Here is an 18,945-nt window from a genome sequence, read left to right as displayed (position 1 = left end):
GCAGCAAGTCGTATACTCCTAGCTCACTCATTTGTTACATAGTTTAATTCTTAATTTCTTTGCTTGTTTTTGGTACTTGCATTGTTTAATTCATAAATTTCGGGCGTATTATAATATTTGAGAGCTGTAGCATCGTGTTTTAGTACCTGAATAGTGTAAAATCGCGTAGTCTCCTTCCGCCGCCGAGCAGTGTGTCAGCAGTGCGCAAGTAGCAGCATTACTGCATTTACTAGGCAATCTTGTATTTTAATAACCGTTTAAATTTTGTGTCGATTTGTTTGCGCTCTCTGTAGATTAGTTCAGACGTTCTTTGCACAACAGTTTTTAGCATGGATAGGGACTCCAACTGCTGTGTTAGGATGCAGGCTGAGTTGGCATCCCTTCGCTCCCAGCTTCAGGCAGTGTTGGCTTCGGTCACACAGCTTGAGGCTGTTGCCAATGGGCATCACTGTGGGGGTCCGGATGGGGGTTTGTCGGGGGCGGCCAGCTCGTCCCACGCATCCCCCGATCGGACTACGACTGTGGTTGCCCAGGATACTGCCGCCATTGAGGCTGATCCCTCACCTGTGGTAGAGTGGGAGGTCGTCTCAAGGTGTGGCAGGGGGCGAAAGACATTCCGGAGGGCTGAACGGAAGGCCTCTCCAGTTTGTCTGACGAACCGGTTTCAGGCTCTGTCTCAGGCTGATACTGATCTTCGGCCTGACATGGCTGCTTGTCCTGTTCCAGAGGTTGCCCCTCAGTCTGCAAGATCCGGGCGGTCGCAGAGGCTGGGCTTACTGGTAGTTGGGAGCTCCAACGTCAGGCGCGTAATGCGGCCCCTTAGGGATATGGCAGCAAGAGAGGGGAAGAAAACCAATGTGCACTCCGTGTGCATACCGGGGGGAGTCATTCCAGATGTGGAAAGGGTCCTTCCGGATGCCATGAAGGGTACAGGGTGCACCCATCTGCAGGTGGTCGCTCATGTCGGCACCAATGATGTGTGTCGCTATGGATCGCAGGAAATCCTCTCTGGCTTCCGGCGGCTATCTGATTTGGTGAAGACTGCCAGTCTCGCTAGCGGGATGAAAGCAGAGCTCACCATCTGCAGCATCGGCGACAGGACTGACTGCAGACCTTTGGTACAGAGCCGAGTGGAGGGTCTGAATCAGAGGCTGAGACGGTTCTGCGACCGTGTGGGCTGCAGATTCCTCGACTTGCGCCATAGGGTGGTGGGGTTTCGGGTTCCGCTGGATAGGACAGGAGTCCACTACACGCAACAAGCGGCTACACGGGTAGCAGGGGTAGTGTGGCGTGGGCTGGGCGGTTTTTTAGGTTAGATGGCCTTGGGCAAGTACAGAAAGGGCAACAGCCTCAACGGGTGCGGGGCAAAGTTAGGACATGCGGGGACCAAGCAGCAATCGGTACTGTAATTGTAAACTGTCGAAGCTGCGTTGGTAAAGTACCGGAACTTCAAGCGCTGATAGAAAGCACCGAAGCTGAAATCGTTATAGGTACAGAAAGCTGGCTGAAGCCAGAGATAAATTCTGCCGAAATTTTTACAAAGGTACAGACGGTGTTTAGAAAGGATAGATTGCATGCAACCGGTGGTGGAGTGTTCGTCGCTGTTAGTAGTAATTTATCCTGTAGTGAAGTGGAAGTGGATAGTTCCTGTGAATTATTATGGGTGGAGGTTACACTTAACAACCGAGCTAGGTTAATAATTGGCTCCTTTTACCGACCTCCCGACTCAGCAGCATTAGTGGCAGAACAACTGAGAGAAAATTTGGAATACATTTCACATAAATTTTCTCAGCATGTTATAGTCTTAGGTGGAGATTTCAATTTACCAGATATAGACTGGGACACTCAGATGTTTAGGACGAGTGGTAGGGACAGAGCATCGAGCGACATTATACTGAGTGCACTATCCGAAAATTACCTCGAGCAATTAAACAGAGAACCGACCCGTGGAGATAAGATCTTGGACCTACTGATAACAAACAGACCCGAACTTTTCGACTCTGTATGTGCAGAACAGGGAATCAGTGATCATAAGGCCGTTGCAGCATCCCTGAATATGGAAGTTAATAGGAATATAAAAAAAGGGAGGAAGGTTTATCTGTTTAGCAAGAGTAATAGAAGGCAGATATCAGACTACCTAACAGATCAAAACGAAAATTTCTGTTCCGACACTGACAATGTTGAATGTTTATGGAAAAAGTTCAAGGCAATCGTAAAATGCGTTTTAGACAGGTACGTGCCGAGTAAAACTGTGAGAGACGGGAAAAACCCACCGTGGTACAACAACAAAGTTAGGAAACTACTGCGAAAGCAAAGAGAGCTTCACTCCAAGTTTAAACGCAGCCAAAACCTCTCAGACAAGCAGAAGCTAAACGATGTCAAAGTTAGCGTAAGGAGAGCTATGCGTGAAGCGTTCAGTGAATTCGAAAGTAAAATTCTATGTACCGACTTGACAGAAAATCCTAGGAAGTTCTGGTCTTACGTTAAATCAGTAAGTGGCTCGAAACAGCATATCCAGACACTCCGGGATGATGATGGCATTGAAACAGAGGATGACACGCGTAAAGCTGAAATACTAAACACTTTTTCCAAAGCTGTTTCACAGAGGAAGACCGCACTGCAGTTCCTTCTCTAAATCCTCGCACAAACGAAAAAAATGGCTGACATCGAAATAAGTGTCCAAGGAATAGAAAAGCAACTGGAATCACTCAACAGAGGAAAGTCCACTGGACCTGACGGGATACCAATTCGATTCTACGCAGAGTACGCGAAGGAACTTGCCCCCCTTCTAACAGCCGTGTACCGCAAGTCTTTAGAGGAACGGAAGGTTGCAAATGATTGGAAAAGAGCACAGGTAGTCCCAGTCTTCAAGAAGGGTCGTCGAGCAGATGCGCAAAACTATAGACCCATACCTCTGACGTCGCTCTGTTGTAGAATTTTAGAACATGTTTTTTGCTCGAGTATCATGTCGGCTTTGGAAACTCAGAATCTACTATGTAGGAATCAACATGGATTCCGGAAACAGCGATCGTGAGAGACCCAACTCGCTTTATTTGTTCATGAGACCCAGAAAATATTAGATACAGGCTCCCAGGTAGATGCTATTTTTCTTGACTTCCGGAAGGCGTTCGATACAGATCCGCACTGTCGCCTGATAAACAAAGTTAGAGCCTACGAAATATCAGACCAGCTGTGTGGCTGGATTGAAGTGTTTTTAGCAAACAGAACACAGCATGTTGTTATCAATGGAGAGACGTCTACAGACGTTAAAGTAACCTCTGGCGTGCCACAGGGGAGTGTTATGGGACCATTGCTTGTCACAATATATATAAATGATCTAGTAGATAGTGTCGGAATTTCCATGCGGCTTTTCGCGGATGATGCTGTAGTATACAGAGAAGTTGCAGCATTAGAAAATTGTAGCGAAATGCAGGAAGATCTGCAGCGGATAGGCATTTGGTGCAGGGAGTGGCAACCGACTCTTAACATAGACAAATGTAATGTATTGCGAATACATAGAAAGAAGGATCCTTTATTGTATGATTATATGATAGCGGAACAAACACTGGTAGCAGTTACTTCTGTAAAATATCTGGGAGTATGTGTGCGGAAAGATTTGAAGTGGAATGATCATATAAAATTAATTGTTGGTAAGGCGGGTACCAGGTTGAGATTCATTGGGAGAGTCCTTAGAAAGTGTAGTCCAGCAACAAAGGAGGTGGCTTACAAAACACTCGTTCGACCTACACTTGAGTATTGCTCATCAGTGTGGGATCCGTACCAGATCGGGTTGACGGAGGAGATAGAGAAGATCGAAAGAAGAGCGGCGCGTTTCGTCACAGGGTTATTTGGTAAGCGTGATAGCGTTACGGAGATGTTTAGCAAACTCAAGTGGCAGACTCTGCAAGAGAGGCGCTCTGCATCGCGGTGTAGCTTGCTGTCCAGGTTTCGAGAGGGTGCGTTTCTGGATGAGGTATCGAATATATTGCTTCCCCCTACTTATACCTCCAGAGGAGATCACGAATGTAAAATTAGAGAGATTAGAGCGCGCACGGAGGCTTTCAGACAGTCGTTCTTCCCGCGAACCATACGCGACTGGAACAGGAAAGAGAGGTAATGACAGTGGCACGTAAAGTGCCCTCCGCCACACACCGTTGGGTGGCTTGCGGAGTATAAATGTAGATGTGGATGTAGATGTAGAACCGTGAATGTAGGTTCCGAGGAGATCAGATTGTATCCGCCATCGTCATTGGGGCCAGCACATGGCGTGATGGCATGTAGTAGCGTTGGTTACTTAACGCGGTCGTCTCTAGCATTATATCAGTAGGTACCCAAAACAACCAGAATTATTTTTTAAAAGCTATGCATTTTCAAACTGTTTACAAAACATTTTCCCCTTCAAAACACTCTTCATTACAACTAATACATTTGTCCCATCAGTGCTTCCACTTCCAACCATTTTTTGTAGTCATCGTTAGAAATTGCTGACAGCTCCTCCCTCGTTTTATTCTTCACTTCTTCAGTGTTGTCGAATCGGTGTCCTTTCATGCCCCTTTGCATGCGTGGAAATAAGAAAAAGTTGCGCGTAGCCAGGTCAGACGAGCAAGGTGCGTGGGGCAACGGAATCACGCCATTTTCAGTCAAAAACTGTCTAACGGAGATGGCTGTGTGTGCAGGCGCGTTGTCACGGTGGAAGGGCCAGTCTGCTGTCTATCACGAACCGGATCTTTTTTGCCGAAAATTGTTGCCCAATCTTCTTAAAAGTTCCAAATAAAATGTTTTATTGACAGTCTGATCTGGGGGAACAAACTCTGAATGAATTAAACCCTTGGCATCAAAAACACAAAGAGCATTGTTTTGATGTTTGATTTTATTTGATGACATTTTGTGGACAGGATTATACAGACGTCTCCCATTAGCTTGACTGTTGCTTTGTTTCTGGGTCGTAACCATAGCACCATGACTCATCGCCAGTAATGACATTCCACAGAAAATAGTCAGAACACGAGGAACAAACCTGGCAGCAACCCTTTTCATTCCTAAATCTTCCGTTAAAATTCGCCGAACCGATGTCCAAGATAACCCACCAATCTCTGACAGTTGATAAACTGTTAGTACAAGCTCTAGAATTTTTTCATATTTTCGACAATTCGGGGAGTTGGTGGACGTCCAGAACGAGACATGCGGCCATTTTCAAATCGAGCAAACCACTCGTACACTTGAGTTCTTCCCATAGTGTCGTCTTAGTAAGCTGGTTTCAACAATGAAACAGATTCAGCAACATTTCAAAATTTTAAAGCTGCACATTGTTCACTTAAACTTGCCATCATAAAAGCGAAACAAGAACAAAACAACGCTAGCAAAACAATCACTGCAGATGAACATAACGAGTCTGGTCGACAACACAGACGGCACTGAACTGACAATGAGTTGCACTATACACCCCCAGGGGCATAAATGCATACTACACAAGCTCCGCCCACGTTACTGTTATTGCGGTTTTCTCTGGGTACCCCTTGTGCTTTGAGCAACGGACGTTGCGTTTGTTACACGTTCAGGCTGTTGACTGTGCCCTATCGTCAAGGTCTTTCAACCAGGCGAGCGCAAGACCGCATGCTGGTTGTCGTGCCTAAACCCACCCGATTACGGAAGGTATTCGACTGTTGCCCCGGCTATCACGTTCACCAGGTCTCTCACTCCCTGAAAACATCTGGTCATGGATTACAGAGAGACCAGGACGGCTTCACTGGCCAACTACCACGACTCTGGCGTACAGTTGAAGCAGCATGGAACGATATTCACAACTTCACCTACATCTACAAGATTACTATGTTCACAGTTAAGTGCCTGGCTGAGGGTTCATCGAACCACATTTAAGCTACTTCTCTATCGTTGCACCCTCGAACAGCGCGCAGGAAAAATGAACACTTAAATCTTATCGTTCGAGCTCTGATTTCTCCCTGTTTCATTATGATGATCATATATATATATATATATATATATATAACAAAGTGTAATGCCAGTCTGAATATCACAGGACGTAAAGCGCCTTTGTTTTAATGACTGCTAACCCCAATTCGCGTATCATATCCGTAGCACTCTCTCCTATTTCGCGATATTACGAAACAAAGTGCTCATCTTTGAACTTTTTCGATATCCTCCGTCAATCCTATCCGATGCAGATCGCATACCGCACAGCAGCACTCTAGAAGAGGGCGGACAAGCGTAGCGTAAGCATTCTGTTTACTAGACCTGTTACATTTTCTAAGTGTTCTGCCGATAAATCGCAGTCTTTGGTTTGCTTTCCCCACAACATTATCTACGTCATCGTTCCAGTTCAAATTATTCGTAATTGTAAACCATAAGTATTTAGTTGTGTTGTACAGCCTTTGGATTTGTGTGATTTATCATGTAACTGAATTTTAGCGAATCTTTTTTAGTGCTCATGTGGATGATTTCACCCTTTTCATGCTTTAGAATCAACTGTCACTTTTTGCGCCGTACAGATATCTTGTCTAAATCATTTTGCAAACCGTTTTGATCGTCTGATGACGTTACATGACGGTAAATGACAGTATCATCTGGAAGCCATCGAAGAGGACTGCTCAGATTGTCTCCTAAATGATTTATGTAGATCAGGAAAAGCAGAGCACCTGTAACACTTCCTTGGGGAACGCCAGATATTACTTCTGTTTTACTCCATGACTTTCCCTAAGTTATTACGAACTGTGATATTTGAGACGGGAAATCACGATTATCCAGTCACACACCTGAGACGACGCTACAAAGGGACGCAATTTAATTACAATTCGCCTGTGAGAAATCTCGTATCTGTCACTGATTCTTGGTTTCACTCAGTGCACTGCTGGGTCAGACCAGTTTTTGCTGTTAGATGTGGCAGCTCTGTCTGCCGAATTTCGGACCCTGTGTGCCCCTAAAGCACATTGAGATACACTATTAGCCATTAAAATTGTTGTAATAAGAAATGCAGGTGATAAAAGGGTATTCATTGGACAAATATATTATACTAGAGCTGACATGTGATAACATTTTCACGCAATTTGGGTTCATAGATCCTGAGGAATCAGTACCCAGAACAACCACCTCTGGCCGTTATAACGGCCTTGATACGCCTGGGCATTGAATCAAACAGAGATTGGCTGGCGTGTATAGGCACAGCTGCCCATGCAGCTTCAACACGGTACCACAGTTCATCAAGAGTAGTGACTGGCGTATTGTGACGAGCCAGTTGCTCGGCCACCATTGACCAGACGTCTTCAATTGGTGAGAGATCTGGAGAAAGTGCTGGCCAGGGCAGCAGTCGAACATTTTCTGTATCCAGAAAGGCCCGTACAGGACCTGTAACATGCGGTCGTGCATTATCCTGCTGAAATGTAGGGTTTCGCAGGGATCGAATGAAGGGTAGAGCCACGGGTCGTAACACATCTGAAATGTAACGTCCACTGTTCAGAGTGCCGTCAGTGCGAACAAGAAGTGACCGAGACGTGTAACCAGTGGCACCCCATACCATGACGCCAGTATGGCGATGACGAATACACGTTTCCAATGTGCGTTCACGGCGATGTCACCAAACACGGATGCGACCATCATGATGCTGTAAACAGAACCTGGATTCATCCAATAAAATGACGTTTTGCCATTCGTGCACCCAGGTTCGTCGTTGAGTACACCATCGCAGGCGCTCCTGTCTGTGTTGCAGAGTCAAGGGTAACCACAGCCATGGTCTCGGAGCTGATAGTCCACGCTGTTGCAAACGTCGTCGAACTGTTCATTCAGATGGTTGTTGTCTTTCAAACGTCCCCATCTGTTGACTCAGGGATCGAGACGTGGCTGCACGATCCGTTACAGCCATGCGGATAAGATGCCTGTCATCTCGACTGCTAGTGATACGAGGCCGTTGGGATCCAGCACGGCGTTCCGTATTACCCTCCTGACGCCACCGATTCCATATTCTGCTAACAGTCATTGGATCTCAACCAACGCGAGCAGCAAGGTCGCGATACAGTAAACTGCAATCTCGATAGGCTACAACCGGACATTTATCAAAGTCGGAAACGTGAGGGTACGCATTTCTCCCCCTTACACGAGGCATCACAACAACATTTCACCAGGCAACACCGGTCAACTGCTGTTTGTGTATGAGAAATCGGTTGGAACTTACCTCATGTCAGCACGTTGTAGGTGTCGCCACCGGCGCCAACCTTGTGTGAATCCTCTGAAAAGCTAAACATTCCCATATCACAGCATCTCCTTCCTGTCGGTTAAATTTCGCGTCTGTAGCACGTCATCTTCGTGGTGGAGCAATTTTAATGTCCAGTAGTGTATAAATACAGGGTTATTACAAATGATTGAAGCGATTTCACAGCTTTACAATAACTTTATTATTTGAGATATTTTCACAATGCTTTGCACACACATACAAAAACTCAAAAAGTTTTTTTAGGCATTCACAAATGTTCGATATGTGCCCCTTTAGTGATTCGGCAGACATCAAGCCGATAATCAAGTTCCTGCCACACTCGGCGCAGCATGTCCCCATCAATGAGTTCGAAAGCATCGTTGATGCGAGCTCGCAGTTCTGGCGCGTTTCTTGGTAGAGGTTTAAACACTGAATCTTTCACATAACCCCACAGAAAGAAATCGCATGGGGTTAAGTCGGGAGAGCGTGGAGGCCATGACATGAATTTCTGATCATGATCTCCACCACGACCGATCCATCGGTTTTCCAACCTCCTGTTTAAGAAATGCCGAACATCATGATGGAGGTGCGGTGGAGCACCATCCTGTTGAAAGATGAAGTCGGCGCTGTCGGTCTCCAGTTCTGGCATGAGCCAATTTTCCGCGGGCTACGCGTGAAACTTGCCCGCACGCGTTCAACCGTTTCTTCGCTCACTGCAGGCCGACCCGTTGATTTCCCCTTACAGGTGCATCCAGGAGCTTTAAACTGCGCATACCATCGCCGAATGGAGTTAGCAGTTGGTGGATCTTTGTCGAACTTCGTCCTGAAGTGTCGTTGCACTGTTATGACTGACTGATGTGAGTGCATTTCAAGCACGACATACGCTTTCTCGGCTCCTGTCGCCACTTTGTCTCACTGTGCTCTCGAGCGCTCTGGCGGCAGAAACCTGAAGTGCGGCTTCAGCCGAACAAAACTTTATGAGTTTTTCTACGTATCTGTAGTGTGTCGTGACCATATGTCAATGAATGGAGCTACAGTGAATTTATGAAATCGCTTCAATCATTTGTAATAGCCCTGTACGTATTCTTCCTTCTATGCCGTATTCGCACAATATGCAAATTTCGTAATTTGCAATTTCCTGGTACTGCAATGTTGATGGCAGTCTGTGATGTATCAGGCTCAAAACTCACCTGGTAGTCCTGCGGCGAGACCCTGGTGCTCACAGCAGGTATGCGGGAGCCAGTGGAGCACCAGGTGTCCAGCCGCTGGCGAAGGCCGCGCCGCTCGCCTCGCTCCCGGTCCCTCTTATTACTCGCCGCTGGGATCTGGCCGTCTCGCGGGAGCGAGCGCCGCGTGCCCGCACCGGGCCCACCGGTTATGCACGGCGCGCACTCGCAGGTGTTTGGCTTCCAGCCTCCACCGCGCTCTGCGCTCGAAGTGATTCTTCATACGAGAGCGATGCACAACCCGACCACAGCACGCGGGCACAAAGACAGGAGAACGCAGAGTAAACATGAAATAACGACAGTCGTGAAACTTCCTGGCAGATTAAAACTGTGTGCCCGACCGAGACTCGAACTCGGGACCTTTGCCTTTCGCGGGCAAGTGCTCTACCAACAGAGCTACCGAAGCACGACTCACGCCCGGTACTCACAGCTTTACTTCTGCCAGTACCTCGTCTCCTACCTTCCAAACTTTACAGAAGCTCTCCAGGTAGGAGACGAGGTACTGGCAGAAGTAAAGCTGTGAGTACCGGGCGTGAGTCGTGCTTCGGTAGCTCAGTTGGTAGAGCACTTGCCCGCGAAAGGCAAAGGTCCCGAGTTCGAGTCTCGGTCGGGCACACAGTTTTAATCTGCCAGGAAGTTTCATATCAGCGCACAATCCGCTGCAGAGTGAAAATCTCATTCTGGAAACATCCCCCAGGCTGTGGCTAAGCCATGTCTCCGCAATATCCTTTCTTTCAGGAGTGCTAGTTCTGCAAGGTTCGCAGGAGAGCTTCTGTAAAGTTTGGAAGGTAGGAGACGAGGTACTGGCAGAAGTAAAGCTGTGAGTACCGGGCGTGAGTCGTGCTTCGGTAGCTCAGTTGGTAGAGCACTTGCCCGCGAAAGGCAAAGGTCCCGAGTTCGTTCTCGGTCGGGCACACAGTTTTAATCTGCCAGGAAGTTTCATATCAGCGCACACTCCGCTGCAGAGTGAAAATCTCATTCTGGGAACGACAGTCGTGTTTGTACGCGGTCCACAGCCTCTGTACACAGGCGGTGTACAAAAATGTGGAGACGCAGCTAGAAATACTTGCTTGAACATTAATTCAGATGCTAGGCAATGTGATCTACCCCCTCCTTCCATCTACTGTCCTCATTAAGCAATGCCCAGTCCAAGTAATTAATAAGCAAACTCTTTTATGAAGATTTGAGACGGGCGAAAATTACAATGAACTTTCAGGTTTACCTAGCTTGTCATATTGAGATAGCTCCAGTTCTTCTTGTCCAGGGGTTTGATTCTTAAAGCTGAAAATCTAATCAGGTCCTCACGGTTGGTTTGAAATAAAGAACTTGGAAGATTGTTGTTGCAGAATTTTTTACGTAAATATATTTTCCACTGATTTTCTCACATTTTAGTATATCGTACAGTATTTTGATTTTTCAGATTAACAAAGCCAAAATTACATTCCAGAATGAGGTTTTCACGCCGGCCGCGGTGGCCGTTTCGTTCTAGGCGCTCCAGTCCGGAGCCGCGCTGCTGCCACGGTCGCAGGTTCGAATCCTGCCTCGGGCATGGGTGTATGTGATGTCCTTAGGTTAGTTAGGTTTAAGTAGTTCTAAGTTCTAGGGGACTGATGACCACAGCAGTTGAGTCCCATAGTGCTCAGAGCCATTTGAACCATTTTGAGGTTTTCACTCTGCAGCGGAGTGTGCGCTGATATGAACTTCTTGGCAGATTAAAACTGTGTGCCGGGCCGAGAATCGAACTCGGGACCTTTGCCTTTCGCGGGCAAGTGTTCTACCATCTGAGCTACCCAAGCACGACTCACGCCCCGTCCTCACAGCTGTACGTCTGCCAGTAGCTCGTCTCCTACCTTCCAGACTTTACAGAAGCTCTCCTGCAAACCTTGTAGAACTAGCACTCCTGAAAGAAAGGATATTGTGGAGACATGGCTTAGCCACAGCATGGGGGATGTTTCCAGAATGAGATTTTCGCTCTGCAGCGGAGTGTGCGCTGATATGAAACTTCCTAGCAGATTAAAACTGTGTACCGGAGCAAGCCTCGAACTCGGGACCTTTGCCTTTCGCCGGCAAGGGCTCTATCACCTGAGCTACCCAAGCACGACTCAAGACCGGCAGTATCCTTTCTTCTAGGAGTGATAGTTCTGCAAGGTTCGCAGAAGAGCTTCTGTGAAGTTTGGAAGGTAGTGGACGTGGTCCTGGCAGAAGTGAAGCTGTGTGCGTGGGGCGTGAGTCGTCATGGGTAGCTCAGATGGTAGAGAACTTGCCGCGAACGGCAAAGGTCCCGAGTTCGTGTCTCGGTCCGGCACTCAGTTTTAGTCTGCCAGGAAGTTTCAAAATTACATTTTCCGCAGATATTATGCAAAAATAAGTGCGATCACATCAGAGGCAAGCTTACGACTTTCACACACTGCAGAAATAACAATATTCCAAAGGGTTTACAATTTCTCTTAACAAATGAATTCCTACTAGATTTCGTTACATTGTTAATGTCGATTGGTGTTTCATAAATGAATCCAGAAATAAACATAGTAAACAGTACTGGATTGCGTAATTAATGATAGAAATTTTAAGTATGCAAATAATTCGTAATTTCAAATGTTTCCAAAACAATAATTTACCTGTACGTTCAGAACTAGTACTTATCGATTATAACATCGAAACTAAAATATTTTATAAAGTAAGTCCTTTTCATAAATTTTAGCTTGTAATATAACATACTGTGTATACAATTATATGAAAGTTTTCAGAAAAGCAACTGAGATAATGCAGACCTCTCCAAAAATCGAAAAATAATACTTGTATCAACAACTACTGTTGAGGAAAGGTAATGCTAGAGGAGGATGTCCCGTTACAGCAAGATTGCAGGTTGCGCTGTAATATTTTACCACAAACGGCACCTGTGCATTGTCCTCGGTACATTGTAAGTGTCAGTGGTGATCAGAACAGTGTTCTGTGGAGGTGTGAGTGCATTACATCGGAGCTACGAGAATTCGCACGTGGGCAAATTGTTGGTGTTCTTACAGTGGATGCTTCCGCTACCAAGGTAGCAGAAGTGTCTGTTGTTTAAAGAGGCAACGTATAGAGTATTTACGACTTACATGGAATGCGCAAAAACGTCGACCGCTAAGTCATAGCGCGGACGAAATGTGTGCTGAGTGGTCGTGACAGACGGCCGTTGAAGCGGATTGTGACGAAAAATAAGAGGACGATAACTGAAAAAGTCACTGCAGAAGTGAATGTCGCGTTCGCGAATCCTGTCAGCACGAAAACAACACGGAAGAAGCCTCGTAAGCAGGGAATTACAGCGTGAGATGGAGTTCCAAAACCAATGATCAGTGCTGCAAACACCCGTAACTGACAAATGTGGTCCCGAAGCCATAAAACCTGGACTAAAACAATAGAAGAATGTCATTTGGTCGGACGAGTCTTGTTTCACACAGTTTCCAATTTCTGGCCAACTCCCGGGAGTGAAACATGACGGGGGAGTGGGGGGGGGGGGGTTCAGTAATGCTTTGGGTAGTAATGGGCACCATTGTTACTTTGTAAGGTCAGAACGCTGCCAACCATGATGTCATCATATTCAGCATGAAGATGTGGAAGAATGTGCATCGCTTCATCACCGAGAATGTTGAAATTAACATTCCCGTTCTTGTTCACAGTAACCTGATGGAGTGGACACAGGTCATGGTACGAGAAACATAAACAACTAAACACAGAACACCTCTGGCCCTGTCTAGACCATCCATACAGTGCAGGTTAAATACCTCTTAGAGCCGTAGGTGCACTCGACACGATCTGTCATTTGCAAAGAGGCTTTATTGCGATTCGTGGAACTACAGCGAGTAATGGCCTCCTGCAAGGTACCAGACTGAGAATTCTCTTGTACTCAGTTGCATTAGCAATGTTCGCTCAGTACGGAACCGCGCGACAGCTACGGTCGCAGGTTCGAATCCTGCCTTGGGCATGGATGTGTGTGATGTCCTTAGGTTAGTTAGGTTTAAGTAGTTCTAAGTTCTAGGGGACTGATGACCACAGATGTTAAGTCCCATAGTGTTCAGAGCCATTTGAACCATTTGAGCAATGTTCGCACGGAAACTAGTTGTGATGACCTGCATTCACTGACAGCAGTAATTCGTGTCCGGTGTGAAACACATTGTCACTGACAACGCGTAACACTTCTCGTTGTGGTCGCGTGCACGTACAAATACGACAGTTGCGTCCTATCATTTTTGTCTGTGTTGATTCCATACAACCCACTGGCACATACACTCATGCTTATATATTAAGGATAATTGCAGAATGTGGTGCCACACAACGTGGCAATACACAAAACTGGCACCAATAGCATAGGCACATAGGGAAAAAACACGACACAGATCTGTAAGTCCATGGTATTGGTGATAAGTTGAGAAAACCGTCCCGAAACACGTGTGCTACAAAACACCACTGTTTCCTGCGCATGTACCCCGGCATCAATATGGGATACGATCACCATGCACACGTACACAGGCCGCACAACGGGTTGGCATACTCTGGACCGGGTGGTCGAGCAGCTGTTGGGGTATAGCCTCTCATTCTTGCCCCAGGGACTGTCGGAACTCCTGAAGTGTCCTAGGGGTTTGAAGACGTGCAGCGATACGTCGATCGAGAGCACCCCAGACGTGCTCGATGGGGTTTAGGTCTGGAGAACAGGCAGGCCACTCCATTCGCCTGATATCTTCTGTTTCAAGGTACTCCTCCTCGATGGCAGCTCGGTGGGGCCGTATGTTATCATCCGTCACGAGGAACGTGGGACCTACTGTACCCCGCAAAAGGCGGACTTACTGGTGCAAAATGACGCCCCAATACACCTGACCTGTTACAGTTCATCTGTCAAAGACATGCAGGGGTGTACGTGCACCAATCATAATCCCACCCCACATCATGAAACCACAACTTCCATACAGGTCCCTTTCAAGGACATTAAGGGGTTGGTATCTGGTTCCTGGTTCACGCCAGATGAAAACCCGACGAGAATCACTCTTCAGACTATACCTGGATTCGTCCGTGAACATAACCTGGGACCACTGTTCCAATGACCATGCACTGTGTTCTTGACACCAGCCTTTACGGGCTCTCTTGTGACCAGGCATCAGTGGAATGCACCTTGCAGGTCTTCGGGCGAATAAACCATGTCTGTTCAGTCGTCTGTAGACTGCGTGTATGGAGAAAACTGTTCCAGTGGCTGCAGTAAGGTCCTGAGCAAGGCTACCTGCAGTGCTCTTTGGGCGTCTGCGGGCACTGATGGCGAGATATTGGTCTTCTTGTGGCGTTGTGCGCTGTGGACGTCCCGTAGTGTAGCACCTGGACATTCCATAATCTTGAGATCACACTTTGTGGCACACAGAGGGCCCGTGCTACGACCTGCTGTGTTTGACCAGCCTCCAGTCGCCCTAGTATTCTACCCCTCATAACGTCATCAATATGTGTTCTTTGAGCCATTTTCAACACACAGTCACCATTAGCACGTCTGAAAACGTCTGCACACTTACTCGCTGCACGGTACTCTGACATGCACCAACACACCTCTGCGTATGGGGACTGCTGCCTGCGCCACCGTGCGACGACCGCAGGTCAAATACACCGCATGGTCATACCCCGAGTTGATTTAAACCCACAAACCGCCCACTAGAGCGTTGTTTCACCATGTATCAGCATTATCCATAATGCAGGAGCATGAGTGTACATACCATTTGACTACCTTCACTTACATCGGAGGAGTACGGTCTCATGACCATTTGGTACCAGCGATCCAAAACGACCAAGGGGGATGGGGGCTTTTGCCAGATGAGCGTCGATGCGTAACATGTACCAGATTACTGTTCCTACTCTGGCGGATCAGCCCATCGGCTGTCGTGTCGTTCTCTGCAATGGCGCATTACGCTTGTGGTATGGTGGGACGTGAAGGTAGCACACCGCTCTCCCAGTCTTAGTTTCCTAAACCTTGGAGGCGCTACTTTTCGTCCAAGTAACTTCCCAATTGGTATCAGAAGCTCAGGGTATCTCATTCCAGTCCTCTCACCAATGAAAAATCACTGGCAGTACCATGTGACAGCAAAACTCAGTGACCATACTCCTAAGGACGCGGATAAACATGTCACTTTTTTAAAATTTACGTCTAAATGAAAGCCATGTTGCTGGCTAGGAGAACCAGAAACTATCTTTAGCCATGCAGTAGCTACGGTTTTCTTTCTTTGCGCGGAACGGCACTCTTCCTCCACAAAGCGAGAGAGTTGTGTCTAAATTTTAATTCCAACCCTCTCGTCGTTGCGCGCGTGCGCGTGTGTGGGGGTGGGGGGGGGGGGGGAGGAGAGGGGCTGTAGTACCTGTGATGGTGGAAATGCTGATGGTGAAAAAGGAGGGAGACAGTGAAACCTGATGTCGGCGCATATCTTACTCCTTCGAATAACAGCAAAGGGACCGCAGACCTTAGTGACACGATGAATCACCGTCAATAGCGTCACCATGATACACTGAAGGGAAGACTGGACTGTAATCCAGGACATTCGAAAAAGTCTGGTGGCCGGTAACCATACGCCTCCATCTACACTTCCCTTCTGACCAAATACTAGCGATGGACATTTCTTCCATCACCACTATTCTCACTGGCTACATCCGAGTCGAGACTGCACATCTGTTCGTTAGCAACCGCTGTTACAGAGGTGAACATTCGCATTTGGTGAAGGAATTTGGAAACACATAAGCTGTGATATAGTTTTTTCGACGTTTACAAACAGAATTATATGCTGGCACAATGGATGTACTTGCAAATTCTTATAAGATTTTGATAGTTTTCTCAATCGCTGGTGATCACTTATTGCCGACTTCAAGATGCTTGTAGCGCTTTCAAGTACCACCTCAGCAACAGAGGGCCTGCGACACGTCTCCTGAACACAGAAGGGCTCTCCTATCGGTTCACAAATTTCAACAGCTCCAAAAATTCCTAAAAGTGTTTCAACACTAAAGTCTCTCATTAATGATTGGCTATTCACTGAAAACGCAAACATTAACATTGATAATACCCTTTCTCCCGACAGTCACAGTTCTCTGGTAAGCGCATTGCTCTCGCACGAGTTCTTACGTTAGTATTTTCCTTTTGATGCTATCTGGAGAACGCCTGACGTCTCTTAGACTCCAACAACACAATTCAGCTTACGCGTACGTCGAGAAAGTATCGTAGGACAGACTTTATGTGGATTTGTAGATACTAACAAATCAGCTCCTAACACCTGAGGAACAGGAAACCGCTGGACCCTACTACCTCTGGGCTCACCGACAGCCACAGTTACGCTTAGCGAACCAGGTTGAAATGAAAGTAAAAATCACCATCCCATTTGTAATGCAAATCTGATAGGACGTCTTTCGAGTATTCGTCCATCCAGACTCGGACATTTTTGACTCTGTCGCAAAGTGATGTAGGGCTAAAGCATATATATCTGCAGGAACTCTGTTAGTATGAGCGCTGGTTATAAACCGATATATCGTTCGAAAGTAAGTCACGTAACTGCGCTTTTGTAAGATGGTAAGGTACGAGCATTAATTTGGGACAGACGGAAAACAAAAAACGGCAGTATCTGAATATAGAGCTGTGAATAAGTTAATCTAGAGTGGATGAACTGTTGATGACGAGTAAGATTGTATCATGCGGCAAATACTGAAGTGTCTTCGGAGAAGAAATATGTAAATGAATAGCACGGCGCAGGAAAGATTGGAGAACAACATCAAGTCAAACGAAATGTTGACAGTTGATTGGCTTCTATTTAAATTATACACGATAACCTCTTATTCGGCTGTAACCACTTCCAAATTGATTGTTGTGATTCATCTTTTCCCCGGCTTCTCAAGCAGTTTCGTGCAAATACCTTCGCACCTTTTTCCCCGAGGTAATAAGCTGTCTCTTTTCCCTGTCCGTTTCTACCTCAGATGCTGTTGCGCACCTGTATGATTGTAATGAAACCAAGAAAAATCATCCCTTGACGCGAATGTCTGTTCTAATAGATAACTAAGATGAAAGACGCTTTATAGTGTACGAGGAGTAGCTGATGTGAAGGTTTTTACTGCTACCTGAGGTCGTATCTGCTGCCGGCAAGAACGTTGACTGGCTCTGTGTGCACAGCACGACCAAACTTTTCAGAAGAAAATAGCGAGGCACGTAGGGGGATGATACTGGTTCTTACAAGTTCTGTAAGCGAAGGAAATTGTGCCCGAGGAAACTCTTAACAAGTTTCAAGAGTCCCTCGTCTTTTAAAGACAAAAAGCGAAGCTCCTTTTACGGGATGTCTCCTATACATCGAGAATGACAACAAAGCAGTGAGTTACAAGCAAGTTAAACGTTAACGTGCAATCAGAAACTGTTGTTCCGTCGCTTGTACCTGTGTAAGAAACATGTCAGGCGCTAAGCTGCGACTTAAAACTAATTCTTCCCTCAGCATGTAAACTGATGAACTATAATGCTTGCTTCAGATATTTTTGTTCTGAATGTCAGAACTGCAGTATGAAATTCTGCTGCTCGATGTAGAAAAATGCTTAGCGTGATTCAACCATTCACTAGAGGGGTGTATCAGAAATTCTTTGACAAATTTGAATGGCAGGTTTGCCACATCAAAATAAACGTAAATGTACGTAAACATTCGAGTTGCTGTTGAAAGTCTACTGTTAGGGTATCTGTTCGAAGATGGCTCATATGAAGTGTTTACAATGTTAAGTGACTAAAACTCGAAGCATGTTTTCAGAATGCTACTTGTTTCTATAGAAGCACGTTTCCATTGTGCTGTGATACACTGTCTCGAGACATGGAATGTACGCAGCATAAACCATTCTTTTTAGGACTCTCCAGCGGTAAAAGAGTCCGTAGTAATGAGGTCAGACTAACGAGCAAAACTTGAACTATTGTCGTGTACCCAGCCATTTCTCGCAGCGAACTTCAGTCAGATAAATTCTAACAATGTATGTGCTATGTAGTGGAACTTCATCTTGCATAAACCACGTGATAATCATATTGTCGGAGACACATTCTGGAGCAGGTCTAGGTGAGTTCGTCAAATGGACTCCTACAGTTAAAATCATGGTAAAATGATTTCTTAGTAAAAAATCAAAAACGAAGCAGCCATAGACATTTGTTTACATGACTTTTCCGCTTGTTTCAGCGTGAGAAATGAACATCCGACCCTTGATTATGCACTTTTCCTACACTTTATATATCTAGGTACCACCCTATCCGAAACACATTTGTGAGAACAGTTTCTCAGAGACGTTTGGACCTTTTGAAAAGACTCCAACGAATGCAGTTGCAAGATCCATTAGCATAGAACGAGACTTCATGCCAGAAACCAATTGTCAACATCGCTGGTGGAAGTCAGAAGCTCTGTAAGAAGAAATGTGAAATTGTAGATTATGACAAGCATTTTCTTGGATGCAGAAATATTCTCATTGATTATGTTGCAAAAGTTAAAGCAATAGATGCTGAATATTACGAAGGTC

The sequence above is a fragment of the Schistocerca cancellata genome, chromosome 1 (assembly GCF_023864275.1).
Source record: "Schistocerca cancellata isolate TAMUIC-IGC-003103 chromosome 1, iqSchCanc2.1, whole genome shotgun sequence".
NCBI lineage: Eukaryota > Metazoa > Arthropoda > Insecta > Orthoptera > Acrididae > Schistocerca > Schistocerca cancellata.
Note: the sequence above shows the minus strand (reverse complement) of the source record.